The sequence below is a fragment of the Carcharodon carcharias genome, chromosome 12 (assembly GCF_017639515.1).
Source record: "Carcharodon carcharias isolate sCarCar2 chromosome 12, sCarCar2.pri, whole genome shotgun sequence".
Lineage (NCBI taxonomy): Eukaryota > Metazoa > Chordata > Chondrichthyes > Lamniformes > Lamnidae > Carcharodon > Carcharodon carcharias.
The window spans coordinates 21,140,034-21,158,354 of NC_054478.1; positions in this window are offsets into that span (position 1 = coordinate 21,140,034).

The window sequence follows — 18,321 nt, forward strand, 5'->3', positions numbered from 1 at the left end:
GTACCTGCCTCAGCAGCGACCCCTTCTCCCAGTGACACCTCGGAGGCTTCACAGAATCACACACAGTGCAGAAGAGGCCCTTCTGCCCATCGAGTCTGCACCGGCACGTGAGAAACACCTGACCTACCTACCTAACCCCATTTACCAGCACTTAGCCGATAGCCTTCATAGGCCTCAGAGCTATCGGCCTTCTGATTGCACTGGCAGCAACAGAAGGCCGTCCGCCATCATTAATGGGCCTACTGGAGGCCAATTGGGAGACCACCCGTGGTAAAATTGCCAAGCAGGCCCCGGTGCCGGCAAGTGCAGGCTTGGGATCCACTTTTCCCTCTCACACCCCATAGTCACTGCCATATAATCAGCACCTCCAATAGGGCAGCATCCACTCTGTACCGCACTGGAGTGTCAGCCTGAGCTGTTGCAATTATGTCACTGGAGTGGGATTTGAACCCATACCCTTCTGAGTTAGAGACGAGGGCACTCCTAACTGAGCAACCGCAAGGATAAGAAGTGGCGGCCAAGTGGCTGCCAGAGGAGGGAACCTTTCATCCCCACCTGATCCAGGATACACCTGACTCCACTCCTACATGATGCAGTTGGCATGTGGCCCCCCCACCCCCTCTGTGAGGAGCAATAAATAGGGGTCTTGCCAGTGTGGCCCTCATCCCAGCATCAATTGCAAGACGTTCAGGGGCTCGAGAAAGAATTCAAGGTTAATTCATAAAATCAGCTGCAAAAGGCAAGCAGAAATCCACCAAGGTGGAACGGAATTTGAGATAAGATGAGCTAAAATCAGGCAGTAGTGACTCGGTATTAGTAAGCTTGGGTTTTATAAGCCTAGAGACCATTGGAGAAAGGGAGGACTGTGGGAGGTAAAGAGTTAAATTAAGGCGGACACTCGATGGGGAGCCAGATAATCCCATTAATCCATTGGGTATGAGATTCCAAGAGATTTATGAATGATTAACGAAGGAGTCCTGCAGTAGCAGGACTAAAATAACATTCTATATTTGTTCTTTGATCATTGTATATATTTTGTGATTCATTTTCCATACCCCCATCCCATTTTCTCTATGGATTTCCCTTCACCTCTTTCAACACCTCGTATAAAGAAAGACTTGCATTTCAATTGTGCCTTTCATGACCCCAGGCCTCCCCAACAAAGTACTTTTGAAGTGTAATCACTTGTGAATAACTCACCTCCTGACTCCCCAAAGTCTGTCCCACCATTTACAAGGCACAAGCCAGGAGTGTGATGGAATATTCCCCACTTACCTGGATGGGTGCAGCTCCAACAACACTCAAGAAGCTCGACTCCACCCAGGACAAAGCAGCTTGGCACTGATTGTCACCCCATCCACCACCTTTAAACATTCACTCCCTCTATCACCGTCGCACAGTGACAGCAGTGGGTACCATCTACAAGATGCACTGCAGGAACTCACCAAGTCTCTTTTATCAGCACCTTCCAAACCCACAACCTCTACCACATAAAAGGACAAGGGCAGCGGACACATGGGAACACCATCACCTGCAAATTTGCCCTCCAAGCCACACACCATCCTGACTCAGAACTATATCACCGTTCCTTCCCTGAGGCTGCGTCAAAATCCTGGAACTCCCTCCCTCACAGCACTATGGGTGTAATAACACCACACAGACCATGCTGGTTCAAGAAAGAGTCTGACCACCACCTTCTCAAGGGCAATTGGAGATGGGAAATAAACTCCGGTTTTGCCAGTGACGCTTACCCCCCTGGAATGATTAAAAATGAGCTGTTGTAATCTATAAACCCTGGCATCCATTTTACACACAGCAAAGCCCCATAAACAATGATGTTTTAATGCCCAGATAACCTGCTTAAAGTGTGGGTTGATGGATATTATTGACCCAGGCCACTGACGAGTACTCGCTTGCCCTCAGTCAAATAGCAGGTGCAATTGTTAACGCCCACCTGAGATTGCAAGTGAGGCCTCGCAGCTTAACGTCGCAGGCAAAAGATGTGAAACGGGAGCATCAACCTATTTTCTCTGGAGTGGGGACTTGAACCCACCGCTGCCTGACTCAGTGATGAGGGGAGGTTGCTCCAATGAGCCATGGCTGACACCAAAGGTCTCCGAATATGCGTTATAGCTAAAATTCACTATTCTTTCTTTCATGCAAACTCAAGTTCAGGTCATAATGAGAACTAAGACAAATTCTCATGACTTAGAAATGTCAATGATATTGTACGTGTAAACAAGGACACCTAACGTAGGGCACAGCTGTGATTATATTACTGGAGTCACCACCTAAAGGCCTGGACTAATAATTCAGAAAACATGATTTCAAATTCCACTGTGGCTGTTTTAGAATTTGAATTCAGTCCGAAATACCTGGAAATAAAAATGCGAGGATTGGTATAAGTGACCAGGAAGCTGTTGATTTCTGTAAAATTCCAACTGCTTCGCTCATTTCATTCAGAGAAGAAATCTCCCACCTTACCAGGCCTGGTCTTTATGTGAGACCCACACAATGTGAGCAAGAAACAGAGGTAAGTCCAATGAACTCTGTAAGTGGGAAAGGTAGAGACAGGCAGATAGGCAAATAGATGATAGATAGATTGAGAGAGAGAGAGAGAGAAGAAACCTTCAAATCCTACCAACACACGCCAATGAAAGGCCAGAAGAGTAGGAGAGATTCTCGGTCGGGCATGTGATGGAAAGAATGTTGCAGCCTCTACCATCACGATTGTGGGAGGGAGGGAGGTTAATTTAAACAGCTCTGATTTCTCCTCTCACCACCTGTCTGTAAACAGACAGGGTTTTTTGATTTGCTTCCCCTTCTATCAGCAGTGGTGTGTTTCCCAACTCCTCAGTTTTGGCGTGATCCAATTTCTACTAGTAACCCCACAGCAAACTCGAGATGGGATGAACTCAGGGGGTTAGTTTACTTGCGCACACTCAAACGCGGGAGGAGGGTCACCGTTGTACAAGTTTTTTCACTCGTCCAGTGAAGTTGGGATAGAGAAGGAAAGATTTATGGGGCAAAGACCACAAAGAAAAGGATCACTGGGCTGAAATTTTCGCTTGTCAGGCGGGTACACGCCTGACCTGAACAGGTGTAAAATGACACACAGTGACGTTGGGCGAGTGTCCCGACATCATCGTGCGGTGTTTCGGTTGGTAGGCAGGCGCAGGATTCGGCAGTGCTCCCGCCGACAATTAAACCACCTATTAAGGCCCTTAATCAATTTATTGACTCAAAACTTTTGCTCCTTGTCCAGCCTTTCAGTTGGCAGCTGGGGTAAAAGGCCTAGCAGTTTTTGCGTTTTTGGTGAAACCTCCTCCACGGGCAGGATGAAGTTTCGACCTGTGATTAAAAAAAAATTTAAACACTCATAGTTAACATGTCTCTGCTCATGTGACGAATCGCATGAGAGGACATGTTTTCATTGTTTTTAATATCTAACATCTTAATTGGCCAGCCAGCAGGAAAACCATGTCAGGCCCCAATCGCGGGCTGCAGTTGTCTTCGTGACCCGCTCCCAGACCCGCCCACTGCGCCCGCCCTACGAGGGCAAAGTTCTGTCCATTATTTCACGTGTGTCCAGAATCAAAGTCCAAATGTTGTTAAACCTCACAGGGATCAGTAGGTTGAAAACAGATGCTGGATAATTCACTTTTCCAGTAGAGATGACTTCCACGATGAGATAGGCACGCAGAGATGAATTAGTCTTGCAGGCAATGGTACAGGAGTTCAGAGGTTTCAGTAGGAACAATGTAGATGGGGGGGCGGAGTGCAGGTGTTCAAACCTGGACAAAGCCCCTCTTCTGAACTGCTGCTTGATAGAGGGGAAGATGGCAGACTGAGCTTTACAGCTCCACAAGGCAATATTACTAGTTCCACCAGCTAGGGGGTCGTGTCGCATGACTCCCCCACCTCTCCACATTGGCTTTGACAAAAGGGATGTTAAATCCCTGAGAGGTTGCAGGACCTTTTGTCCCAGCAGACGAATCAGCTCCAGTTGGCCAGGCCTGGCTTATGAAATGTGGATGGCCATTGTACAATTCCCTTTGAATCTGGTCCCTGCAGCCCACAGGGGTCATTAGCATCCCTTCAGAGATAGTGAGGCGCAAGTTTCTGCAGTATTGCCAAAATCTCTTATTGTTCAAGGGTCACAGCCAGGCCATGTCAAAGGTCACCGTCCCTGTTTTAAAATGCTATAAATTAGCCATGATCAGTCCCATTACGCTATCCATAGATCCAGGCTGCAACAGGTAAAAGCGTATGTTACCACAGCAGTTCGGACCCCTTGAGTGAACGGCACCACACAGTTAGGTAAGTACATACACATAGGAAAATAGCTAGCTAGAGGAATGGAAGGAAAATTGAAGGAAGACCAAGGGGATGGATAGACAGAGAAACAGATGGAACAAAAACAGAACATGCTGGAAAAACTCAGCAGGTCTGACAGCAACTGTAGAGAGAGGGGGGAAAAAAGTTAACGTTTCGAGTCCTTGTGACCCTTCTTCAGAGCTGAAGAGAAGTGGAAATGTGATTAAATTTATATTGTTTAGGAGGGGGGTGGTGGGGCAGGTAGAGCTGGATAGAGGGGCCAGTGATAGGCGGAGGCAAAGGATAGATTGACAAAGATGTCATAAACAAAAGGACAAAGGGGTACTAATGGTAGTGGTTAGTGCTAAAAAAGGTGCTAATAGTGGCGTAAAGGTAAGAAAGCAGAATGTGTTAATAGCAGAACAAGGGTAGCACTGTGTGAAAGAACAACATGGCACCAGTGACAGATGGACTTGGAGGGGATGGGGTGGGGGGAGGGGGAAGTGGCGGAAGGGTAAAAAGGCGATAAAGCTACGGGTAAATAAATAAAATTAAAACAAGTGGGTAAAAAATAAGTGTAGGAGAAAGGGGATGGAATAAAGGGGGTGGGGATGGAGGAGAGAGTTCACGATCTGAAGTTGTTGAACTCAATATTCAGTCTGGAAGGCTGCAAAGTGCCTAGTCGGAAGATGAGGTGCTGTTCCTCCAGTTTGCGTTGAGCTTCACTGGAACAATGCGGCAGGCCAAGGACAGACATGTGGGCATGAGAGCAGGGTGGAGTGTTGAAATGGCAAGCGACAGGAAGGTCTGGGTCATGCTTGCGGACAGACTGCAGGTGTTCTGCAAAGCGGTCACCCAGTCTGCGTTTGGTCTCTCCAATGTGGAGGAGACTGCATTGTGAGCAACGAATGCAGTAGAAACAAATGGAGTGAGTAAGCAATTTCAAATAAATATATGAAGGGAAGAAGAGATCAATTCAGTGTAAGAAAGTAGGAAGGAAAGGAGAAAGGCAATGGTCTATAGAGAGAGGGGGGAATATGCCATTTTGTTTGTGTCTACAAATCTCTCAAGATGCATGTTATCAACGAGTTGTTTAAATTGTTTTATTAATGGTCCTTTGCTCCCTCTTGTGTAAGATGTATGTAATAGCAGCCAGAAACAACACATCTGATTGAAGACAAAAACAGAATTACCTGGAAAAACTCAGCAGGTCTGGCAGCATCGGCGGAGAATGTAATTGAAGCCCTGTTATGTCCTACGGTACCAATAATGTGATGTGCAGCATCTGCAATGCTGGGGCTGCCTGATCAGTTGCAGTTGAGGAAACTACTGCCTTGAATACTTATACTCCTGCCAACCCAAAGGTGGTTTGTCTTTCCCAACCTGCAGAGAATACTTGCTTTATGCAGATGAGAAAATATTTGTTTACTCAGGTCGTCGAATTCAACAAATTCAGGTGGAAGTCAAACATCACAATGAGGGAGTCCTACACTTTAAGCATCCAGCTGAATTTCCATACAGATCATCATTGATCACTGATCATCATTAATGGCACACAGTAATATGGATCCCTATCCTCCAGAACGATCCTGCACCATTGGTGCAGTGGGCAATACAGGCTCATTAATGCCCCTGACCCTGGCAGTGTCACAGCCCCTTCACCTTAAGCCAATGAGGTTCTACTTTTACTTCAAGGGTCAAGAGAACTGGCAGCTGAAGGGACCAGGCCCATCCTTTTCAGCCATAGCTCCTTAACACACTAAGGCACCAGTGCAATACTGGACGAGTGCTGCACTGTCGGAGATGTCACCTTTCAAACGACATGTAAACCTAGATCCCTTCAGCCATCTCAGGTGGACGCAAAAGATCCCCATGGTGATATTGTGAAGGGCAAGGAGTTCTCTCCAATGCCCGGTACCAATATTTAGCCCTCAAATAACATAATTAAAACAGATGTGGCTGTCTCCACATGACTATTTGTGGAAGCTTGCTGGGTGCAAATTGGCTGCTGCATTTCCTTCACTACAACTGTAACTACACTTCCAAAATACTTTGAAAAAGGCAAAATACTGCAGATGCTGGAAATGTGAAACAAAAACAAAAAATGCTGGAAAACCTCAGCAGGTCTGACAGCATCTGTGGAGAGAAAGACAGAGTTAACATTTTGAGTCCGTATGACTCTTCTTCAGAGCTAAAGGGAAGTAGAAATGTGGTGAAATATATATCGTTTAAGGGGGTGGAACAGGTGAAGCTGGATAGATGGCCAGTGATAGGTAAAGGCAAAGGGGAGATTGCGAAAGATGTCATAAACAAAAGGTCAAAGGGTTGTTAATAGTGGTGGTACTGCTAAACGAAGTGCTAATGGCGGCATTGAGTGGAAAGTGGAATGTGATAATGGCCGGACCAGGGTAAGCTGTCTGGAAAGTGACAGATAGCCCTAGTGAGGGTGGGGTGGGGGTAGGGGACGGTGCTGGGAAAAAAGATCAAAAATAGACTAAAAGTTGGGGATAAAACAATGAATAAAAATGGAAATAAATGTAAATAATATTAATAATTAAATAAGTGGGGAAAAAAATTAAATAAAAATTTTAAAATAAAAATGAATATAGGAATAGAGGGATCAAAAAGGGGTGGGGGATGGAGGGAGAGTTCATGATCTGAAGTTGTTGAACTCAGTGTTAAGTCCGTAAGGCTGTAAAGTGCCTAGTCGGAAGATGAGGTGCTGCTCCTCCAGTTTGCGTTGAGCTTCACTGGAACAATGCAGCAGGCCAAGGACGGACATGTGGACATGAGAGGAGGATGGTGTGTTGAAATGGCAAGTGACAGGAATGTCTGGGTCATGCTTGTGGACAGACCGAAGGTGTTCCGCAAAGCGGTCACCCAGTCTGCGTTTGGTCTCTCCAGTGTAGAGGAAACCGCATTGGGAGCAATGAATACAGTAGACTAAGTTGAGGGAAGTGCAAGTGAAACGCTGCTTCACTTGAAATGATTGTATGAGCCCTTGGACGGTGAGGAGAGGGGAAGTAAAGGGGCAGGTTTTACATCTTCTGTGGTTGCATGGGAAGGTGCCGTGGGAGGGGGTTGAGGTGTAGAGGGTGATGGAGGAGTGGACCAGGGTGTCCGTGAGGGAACAATCCCTACTGAATGCTGAAAGGGGTTGAAGGGAAGGTGTGTTTGGTGGTGGCATCATGTTGGAGTTGGCGGAAATGGCGGAGGATGGTGGGGTCCTTTGAACGCAGAGGCTAGTGGGGTGATAAGTGAGGACAAGGGGAGCCTATCATGGTTCTGGGAGGGAGGAGAAGGTGTGAGGGCGGATGCGTGGGAGATGGGTTGGACACGGTTGAGGGCCCTGTCAATCGCAGTGGGCGGGAAACCTCGGTTAAGGAAGAAGGAGGACATGTCTGAAGCACTGTTTTGGAAAGTGGCATCATCAGAACAGATACGACGGAGGGGAAGGAACTGAGAGAATGGGATGGAGTCCTTACAGGAAGCGGGGTGTGAGGAGCTGTAGTCGAGCTAGCTGTGGGAGTCGGTAGGCTTGTAATGGATATTGGTGGACAGTCTATCACCAGAGATTGAGACAGAGAGGTCAAGGAAGGGAAATGTCGGAGATGGACCATGTGACAGTGGTACCTCCTTTAGCCAGTACCACCACTATTAACAGCCCTTTGACCTTTTGTTTATGACATCTTTTACCATCTCTCCTTTGCCTCCACCTATCGCTGGCCCTCTATCCAGCTCCACCTGTCCCACCCCCCCCCTTAAACAGTATATATTTCACCACATTTCTACTTCCCTTTAGCTCTGAAGATGAGTCATACGGACTTGAAACGTTAACTCTGTTTCTCTCTCCACAGATGCTGTCAGAGCTGCTGAGTTTTTGCAGCATTTTCTGTTTTTGTTCCAAAATACTTCACTGGCTGTAAAGTGCTTTGGGTCATCTTGAGGTTGTGGTAGATGCTTAGAAATGTCTTTCCTCCCTCCCTTCCCTTTCTTCCTTGATTCTATCCTGCCTCCCTTCTTTCCATCCATCCTTTAATCATTCATTCATTCAATCACTCATTCACCCATTCATTTATTCATTCATCCTTTCAATCCTTCCTTTCCTAAATCTGAAGTGGGAGATAATAAATGAAGCACATGCTCCGACCAGCCTGTTGGCTCAGGTAATAGTCACCTTTCAACAAATATTCAGCAGCCTAGACTGCAGAGCTGCCACAGTGTCAAAGATTTTTCTTGCCTGATGGTGTTTGATGGAAGAATGTCGGTCAGGCCAGGTCCTTGTTCCTCTCTGAATAGTGTCGTGATATCCTCAATATCTACTAATTAAACAATGAATGTTTGTCTATATGTATGAGGGCCTGTGTATGAATATGGCTGCAGGTGTGTGAGTGATAGTCTGTGAGTGTGTGTTCATATCAGCATATGTGTGAGTGTGTCTGTGTGAATTTGTGCATGTGTGTTTCTGGGTGTGTCTGTGTACGAATATGTGTACATGCATATGTGAATGTGTGTGTGTGTGTGTTTGTACCTGTGCAAAAGTATCCATATGTGAGTCTGTCTATGTGTGTGTCTGTTTAGCTCTATGTGCGACTGTGGCTGTCTGTACACCTGTGGGTGTCTGTGTGAAAATGAGAGTGTATGTCTGTGTGTGGGTGTGAGTGTATGGGGGTGTCTGTATAAGTCTGTCTGAGTGTGTCTGTGTACTTGTTTGTGTAAGTGTGTGAGCGAGTGTCTGGGAGTGTGTGTGTGTATATCTGTGTAAGCCTGTGTGAGTTTGTCTGCATGTGTCTTATGAAGGAGGGGAGGTCATTGATGAAGCAGTTGAGGATGGTTATGCCTAGGACTCTACCTTGAGGAACTTCTGCACTGGTGTCCAGGGCCTGAGATGTTTGGCCTCCAACAACTATAACCCTTTTTCTATAAAATCATAGAATCGCAGAAAAGCTTCGGTGCAGAAAGAGGCCATTCAGCCCATCATGTCTCTGCCAGCCAACAAAGAGAAAAAAATAAACTAGCCATTAATTTTTAATCCAGCACCTGGTCTGTAGCCTTGTAGGTTACAGCGCTTCAGATGCAGATCCAGGTACCTTTTAAATGAGTTGAATATTTTAGCCTCAACCACCAATTTAGGCCGTGACTTCCAGATGTCCACAGCCCTCTGGGTGAAAAAATTTCCTCTTATCCCCTCAAATCCTTCTACCAATCACCTTAAATCTATGCCCCCTGGTAATTGACCCCTCAGCTAGGGTAAACAGGTCTTTCCTGTCTACCCTATCTAGGCCCCTCATAATTTTGTACCCCTCAATTAGGTCACCCCTCAGCCTCCTCTTTTCTAAGGAAACTTACCCTAGCCTATACAATCTTTCCTCATAGCTGCAACTTTCTAGCCCTGACAATGTTCTTTTAAATCTCCTCTGTACTCCTCTCCACAGCAATTATGCCCTTCCTGTAATGTGATGAATAGAACTGTACACAAAATTCCAGCCAAGGCCTATCCAGTGTTTTATACAGTTCCATCATTACATCCCTGCTTTTGTATTGCATATCTCGCCCACATTCCATGTGCTTTCTTTTCCACCTTATCTACTTGTCCTGCTACCTTCAGGGACCTGTAGACAAACACACCAAGGTCTCTCACTTCCTCAATCCCTCTCAATATCCTCCCATGTATTGAATATTCTCTTGCTTTGTTTGCCCTCCCCAAATGCATTACCTCACACTTTTCCGGTTTGAATTCCATTTGCCACTTTTCTGCCCACTCATCCAAACCATTGAGTCGACTGGAGTCAACAGCTATCCTCTTCACTATCAACTACACCGCCAAAGTTTGTGTCATCTGCCAATTTCCCAATCATGCCTCCCACATTTAAATCCAAATCATCAATAAATACGACAAACAGCAAGGGCTCCAACACTGAGCCCTGTGGAACACATTGGAAACCGCTTTCCATTCTCAAAACCATCTGTCATGACTCCAACCAGTTCCTAATGGCTTCAATTTTGCCAAGTCTCCTTGATGCCACACTCGGTCAAATGCTGCCTTCATGCCAAGAGCAGCCATTCTTACCTCACCTCCAGAACTGATCCCTTTTGTACATTTTTGAATCAAGTCTGTATTGGGGTTTGGAGCCTCACACTCTTCGTCAAGGCTTATTCATGAAGCCTGGTTATTTGGTTAACATTTTCAAGGGCTCCCACTGCATTCAGGAAGGGAAGAGAGAAAATTGTGAGAAAGGATGCAATGCTTATTGGAAGTACAGTTCAGAACTGAATCTGACTGCACAGTAAAACTCCTGCTTTGAAGGTTAGCTTATTTAATTATTTATTCAAATTTTTGAAATATTTATTCAGTGCTTCATGTGGCTCTGGGCCTGCATTCAAGAGTTTGAAGAGAAGTTATTTTGAGGCACAGGGCACAGAGGCTGTGCATGAGGAGATGCTGTGAGAGATGGAGCAGTCAAGACCACTTCATCCCACACATTCATCCCAGAATCCCATGATCTGGAAATGAAAACAAATCAAAGGGCTGGAGTATCACAGAATCACAGAATAGGCGCAGCAACTGAAGGAGACCATTTGGCCCATCTTGTCTGCACTGGTTCTCAGTATAAGCCATATACTCAGTGCCCAGCACATTCTTTCTGAATGCTTCGACTGAACCTGCCTCCACCAGGCTCTCAGGCAGTGCACTCCATACCCTAACCACTTACTACATAAAAAAGTTTTTCCTCAATTACTTTAAATCTGTGTCCCTCTCGTTCTTGATCTTTTCCACCAATGGGAACATTTTTTCCCCTTTCTGTCCAGATCCCTCACGATTCTGCATACCTCTAACAAATCTCCACTCCACTGAAGCCAATCTTCAAAGCAGACTCAATTCTGAACTCTGTTTCCAATAAGCATGACCTCTTTTCTCACAGTTTTCTCTCTTCCCAAATAATCAGGCTCCAACCTTCCCTTCTCCACAACTGCTCCAATAACTGGAGTTCCTCATCCCCAGGACCATTTTTGCGAATTTTTTCTGCCACTCCCTCTAACACCTTCACATCTTTCCTAAAGTGTGGGGCCCAGAACTGGACACAACACTCCAGTTGAGGCCGAAGCCAGTGTCTTATGTAAATTTACCATAATAAAGTATAGGGTGCAGCAGGATGCAGAGTATTACTGGAAAAAGACATTTTGTCGAAGCTTTTCGTCTTGCACTCATCAAGACAATTGCAAGAATACCAATGTCAGAGGTAGCAACAACTTTATACTGTATGAGAAGAGAGCGATGATTGGTTGGCAAGTGGGCTCTGATTGGTAGAGTTGCCATGGAGAATGCACAAGTTAATGGTGACTGCACTGGCTCTCAGTAGGAGCAATTTACCTAGTGCCAGTCCAGTCAGTCATGGATGCGATGCCCGTATCCCATGAACGAATGTAAAAAAGCTGTAGCTCAGTAGGCAGCACTGCAGCCATTGAGTCTAGGAAGGCTGTGATTTAAGCCCTACTCTAGAGGTGTTAAGCTGCGGCCCTGTCTGTCATTTCAGGGAGATGTTAAAGATCCCAAGGTAATGTTTCGAATAAAAGAAGCAAAATTCTTGGTCAATGTTTACCCTTGGAGCATGGCTCATCTAGTCATTTTCAAATGTTGTCTTTGGGATCTTGCTATTTGCAAATGGGCTGCCAAGTTTTCTACAATACAACAAGTGGCCAAAATTCAAAAGTACTTAAGACCATAAAAGATAAGAATAGGAGTAGGCCATTCAGCCCATCAAGCCTGCTTCACCATTCAATCCATCATGGCTGATCTGAGTGCAGCCTTAACTCCACTTTCCTGCCTGTCATCCATAACACTTGACTCTTCTTTCAACCATATATCTGTCTAACTCAGCCTCAAATATATTCAATGACTCAGCCTCCAATGCTCTCTGGTGGGGCGGGGTGGGGCGGGGTAATTCCAAACACTAACGACCGTCTGAGAGAACAAATTTTCCCTCATCTCTACATTAAATGGCAGACCTTTCATTTTTAAACTATGCCCTCTAGTTCTAAATTCCCCCACAAGTGCAAACATCCCATCAGCATTCACCCTGTCAACCCCCCTCAGAATCTTATGTTTCAAAAAGATAACATCGCATTCTTCTAAACTCCAATGGGTATAGGCTCAACCTTTCTTCATAAGGCTGCTTCCAATGCAAGTATATCCCTCCTTAAGTGAGAAAGCCAAAACTGCACTCAGTATTCCAGTTGAGGTCTCACCAATGCCCTGTACAATTGTAACAAGACTTCCCTACTTTTAGACTCCATTCCTCTTGAAATAAAGACCAACATTCCATTTGCCTTCCTAATTACTTGCTGTAGCTGCATGCTAACGTTTTGTGATTCATGTGCAAGAACACTTGTACTCAAAGGTTACTACACAAGATAAGATTACATGGTGCAGGGGGTAACATATTAGCATGGATAAAGGATTGGTTAGCTAACAGGGAGCTGTAAGTAGGGATAAATGGGTCTTTTTCAGAGTTGGCAATCTGTAATAAGCGGAGTGCCAAGGGGATCAGTGCTGGGGTCAGGGCCTCAACTAGTTACAATCTGTATCATTGACTTGGATGAAGGCAGTGGGTGTATGGTAGCTAAATTTGCCAGTGACACCAAGATAGGTAGGAAAGTAAATTGTCAAGAGGAGCTAGGGAGTCTGCAAAGGGATATACCAGGTTAAGTGAGTGGACAAAAACTTGGACAAAAAGATGGAATATAATGTGGGAAAATGTGAAATTATCCACCCTGACAGGGAGAATAGAAAAGCCATATGCTGCTTAAGTGGAAAGAGATCGCAGAACTCTGAGGTACAGGGGGATCTGGGTGTCCTGGTACATGAATCACAATAACCAGGGATCACCATCTGCATGGTCCACACAAATGTTTTCATTTATATTATTGAAGAGCAGCACCCAGGTTATTCAGGTAGCGGCCCATGGTGCTGTCTATCCCCAGGGATCCAGCATAGTCTGTGCTTCAAGTGGTGCTGTACAAACAAAATATTCCCCCAATGTCCTCGGACAATGTTGCTGAAAGGCAGCATGTAGATCAGAAAATGAGTGGGTTAAATGGAGGTAATAGAAGAGAAGCCATTTCAGAGATGTTCTGACTATGTCTGTATAGGTAAGAGAGGAACCAGGCGGGGAAGGCCCATGCAACTGAACAAGTGTGGGGAGGTATAGGAGAGGGATAGTGTGCTTAACCGTGTCAAACGTTACAGACAGTTTGAGAAGGACAAGGACGGGTAGGGAATCATGGTCACAGTCAAAGGAGATGGCATTTCAGACTGATTAGTGCTGTTAATTTTGTCTTATAATAAGTTAGTGTGCAGATACAGCAAGTGATTAAAAAGGCAAATGGAATGTTGGGCTTTATTGCAAGGGGGATGGAATATAAATGTAGGGATGTTTTACTGCAGCTGTACAGGGACATCGGTGAGTCTCCTAATTTGAAAAAAAGGTATAATTGAATTAGAAGCAGTTCAGAGAAGATTTGCTTAATTAATTCCTGGGATAAGGGGCTTATCTTACGAAGAAAGCTTGAACAGGTTGTGCCAATGCCCAGTGGGGCTTAGAAGAATGAGAGGTAATCTTATTGAAACATATAAGATATAAAGGCAATTCGATAGGGCGAGACCAGGAGGATGTTTCTACTTGTGAGAGAGACTAGAACCAGGGGACACAGTTTAAGAATAGAGGGAGATGAGGAGAATTTTTTTCTCTCAAAGGGTGGTTAGTCTGTGGAATTCTCTTCCCCAGAAAGCAATGGAAGCTGGATCATTAAATTTATTCAAGGCTAAGTTAGACAGATTTTTGATAGACAAGGGAGTCAAGGGTTATTGGAGGAGGGTGCGCAGATTACACAACCATGATATTATTTAATGGCGGAGCAGGTTCAAAGAGCTGACTGGCCTACCCCTGTTTCTAAGTCCTAAGTTCCTATGTACACAAAGGTCCCTCTGCATTGCAGCATTCTGCAGTCACTCTCTATTTAAATAATATTCAGTTTTTCCACCCTTGCTGCCAAAATGGACAAGCTCAAATTTTCCCACGTAATACTCCAGCTGCCAAATTTTTGTCCACTGACATTCTATATCCCTTTGCAGACTCTCTGTATCCTCCTCTCACTTCAACGGAGTATTCACTTCATTGGCTGTAAAGCGCTTTGGGTCATCCTGAGATCATGAAACATGCTGTTTGTCAAAAGCAAGTTCTTTTTTGTTCTTTCTATAGTAGTTTAGGTTAGGCAGGATATGGGTATATGAGTAGTTAGTTAGGTCAGGCAGGACCAGGAGACATGAATAGTTAGTTAGGGAGAGGATAAGTGGAGGTCATTGTATTCATAGCCTAGCAGTATGATGGGCCAATGGGTTTGTTCCTGCCTGTTCTACTTGTGTGTTCATATCTTCAGAACCAATGAGGGGAGGGGTGCTAATAGCAGTCAAGTTGAGGAGGCGGGGGTACAGTCTCTAACAGCAATCAGAAGGAACTCTAACAGCAAATAGAATTAGAATTGTCTTAACACCTAGCAATAATCCAAAATAGTGTTAAATCTTAAGCCACTTGTTATGTCTTAGGATATTGTGCTCAATTTTGAGGATACAGGGCAATGGGAGGGGAGGGGGTTGTGGGTGTGTAAAAGATGGTGGCATAATGGTGATGTCACTGGACTAGTGATCCAGAGGCCCAGGATAATGTTCTGGGGACAAGGGTACAAATCCCACCACAGCAGCTGGTGGAATTTAAATTCAATTAATGAACGTGGGATTATGAAGCTAGTGTCAGCAATGTTGACCATGAAACTACTATCAATTGTTGTAATAAACCCATCTGGTTCACTAATATCCTTTAGGGAAGGAAATCTGCCCCCGTTACCCAGCCTGGCCTCTACCTGTGACTCCATACCCACAGCAATGTGGTTGACTCTTAACCTGCCCTTTCCTCACAAGCCACTCAGTTTAAGGGCAATTAGGGAAGGGCAACAAATGCTGGCCTCGCCAATGACACCCACATACCTTGGAAGAAAAAAGACAATCTGAGAAACATATTTTCGGAAGCATGTCAAGGCCCTGAAGAGGGTGGTTTAGGAGAATAACGAGCATGGTGCTAGGGATGAGGCATTCCTGTTGTGTGGAGAGATTAGAGGAGTTGGATTGGTTCCCCTTAGAGCAGAGAAGGCAAATGGGAAATTTAACTGGGGTGTTCAAGATCATGAGGGGTTTCGATAGAATAATAGGGAGGAAACTGTGTCCATTTACTGGACGTCCAGTCACCAGAGGACATTGATTCAAGGGAACTGGCAAAAAAAAAGAGGGGATGCGAGGAAAGTGTGGTTATACATTGATTTGTTATGATCCGGAACCCACTGCTGGAAAAGACTGTGGAATAGGGTTGCCAGCCCTCCAGGATTGGCCTGGGGTCTCCAGGAATGGAAGATCAATCTCCAGGACACTGCTGTGTGTAACCCTAGAGAAAAATCATCAAATAATTGAAAAGGATTACCCTTGTGTGATTTTCTTTGAACATATCTCTTTACCAGATATAAAAATATTGAAAATAGGGCGGGGGAGGGGGGGGAGTGATCGGGGAAGGATATTTGGCTGATAGTCAAGCATTATCTAATTGGGTAATGAGTCTTTTTGCTCCAGTTGGAGTAGGAAGGCATTGCATCACAGGGATAAATATGTTGGCCGACTAATGGCAAGACCGTGGGGACAAGTTATGTGATTCAAACTCCAGGAATACATTTAATCACAGTTGGCAACCCTACTGCGGAAGTAGATGCAAGTATAAGCTTTCAAAAGGCAAGTGGATATGTACTTGAAGGGGTAAGATCGGCAGGGCTATGGAAAAGAGTGGGGATGTGGGATTAATTGGATGATTCTCTAAAAGAGCTGGCATAGATGCGGTGGGCTGAATGGCCTCCTTCTGTGCTGTATCATTCCATGATTGTCGGCGAAACTTTAACATCAATCAAAAGGGAGTTTGGTAGAAAATGAGGGAAACTGAGAAGAAAGCCGTGCCACAACACATCACTTAGACAGGGATCTTCAGCTTTGCAAGCCTCCCGACGCACAAGAAAATCTTGTGCTGCTGAATTATTCATGCAGATCGTTAATCATTCATCGGCTAATTAATATTGCATTGCAGTGACTGATTCCAACCCAGTAAATTCAGGGCAGACCTAAGGGTGACATTTCCTAATGTGCAAAGGTAATAATATCCTGTTGGATGTGAAGGGACCAGATGCGTTCTGATTGCTTTGCCCAGATAAGCAGTGATTGCCTTTAATTCAGAGGCTTTATTGCAGCCCATATGAATGACAGCCACAGATTGGCTGCACATAGTCAAAGGGTCAGAAAGGGCTGAGAAAATAACAATCCGTTATGGACACTCAGCATTAATAATTCCTTTAAAAGAAAAACCAGTAATTTGCACCACAAAAGAGGTATGCCATTTCTTTTCTTCCACCGGGGAGATGGTTGTGTGCTTGGTAATGTTGCTGATGAGTAACCCAGGCTCATGCTCTGGTGGAATTTGAATTCAGTTAATAAATCTGGAACATAAATAAAGCTAGTCTCGATAATGGTGACCATGAAACTACCTTCACTTGTCACTAATGTCCTTCAGGGGAGGATATCTGCCTTCTTTACCCAGCCTGGTCTACATGTGACTCCAGACCCCCCAACCATGTGGTTGACTAACAACTGCCCTCTGAAATGGCCTGGCGAGACACTCAGTACAAGGGCAATGAGAGATGGGCAACAAATACTGGCGATGCCCACGTCCCATGAAAGAATAAAAGAAAATCAGTTGCCCAGGTTTCTTGAAGAATTTGATTCCCCCTGGGATAGAGGGGAAAAAAATATATAAATTTATCTAAATAGCGCCTTTTGCAACGACAGGATGTTCCAAAGCATTTCGCAGCCAATGAATGATTCTTGAAATGTCGTTGCTATTGTAATGTAATTGGAAACAAGGCAACCAATTTGTGGGCCACAGACTCTCACAAATAGCAACGTGATGATGGGCAGGTAATCAGTTTTCGTAGTGTTACCTTATATACGCTCAGGTAAAAGTCAAATTTCTGAGAGCCATACTTTAAGCAAAAAGTTGAATGGTCAACTTTTACATGGGGCTGCGTCTTCCAGTCAGCGAGAGGGAGGGTGGGGCCTGATCGCCGACGTGTAAAATGATGCGGGGTGACGTCGGACAGGTGACCTGATGTCACCCTGCGTTGTTTACACTTTCAGGTCAGCGGGCGCGGAGCCGAGTCAGCTGTGCGCCGCCCACTGACCTGTCAATGGCCACTTAGGGCCGTTAATAAAATAATTGAAGTAATCAGCGGACCTGCCCGTCCAACCTTTAAGATCAGTGCGCTGTTTCACATGCACGTGCAGAAAATCGCACTCCCGGCTCAGGGAATTCCATCACCCCCCGCCCCCCCCCCCAGCATAGCGATTCCTGGCAAACGTCACGCTGGGCAGCCACGTAAAATGGCAGCGCCCCCCCAACCAAGGGCTCCACGAGAACCCACCCACTGACGCCCGCTCCCGCACAACTCCCCTCCCCCACAACGGGGGCGGTGGGTGGGGGGGGTGGAGATCCTGCCTATGGATAATGTTTTGGAGGGACCTGCTTTCCACTAAAATGCGCTCACCCAGAACACCTCGGGTAGGATATTCCCCTCATCGGGCAGGCTCGCTGGGGGGAGTCGGGAAGCCGCTCGCGATCGGGGCTGGACTGTGACTTCAGACTTTTCGCCAATTAAGGCCCGCCCAGCACGAAAAGCGAGCGGCAGCGCTGCCTGTGTGGAGAGAGGGGGGGGTGGTGGGGTGGGGGGGGGGAGGAGGGTGAGTGCAAACTTGGTGCATGTGTGCGGGTCCACGCTGAGAAAGCTCCCTGAGGCACAGAGCTGCCTCCAGGAGGTGAACGTTTTTCCAAATAAGAAAAATAAAGATTTCTGAAGTATTATAAA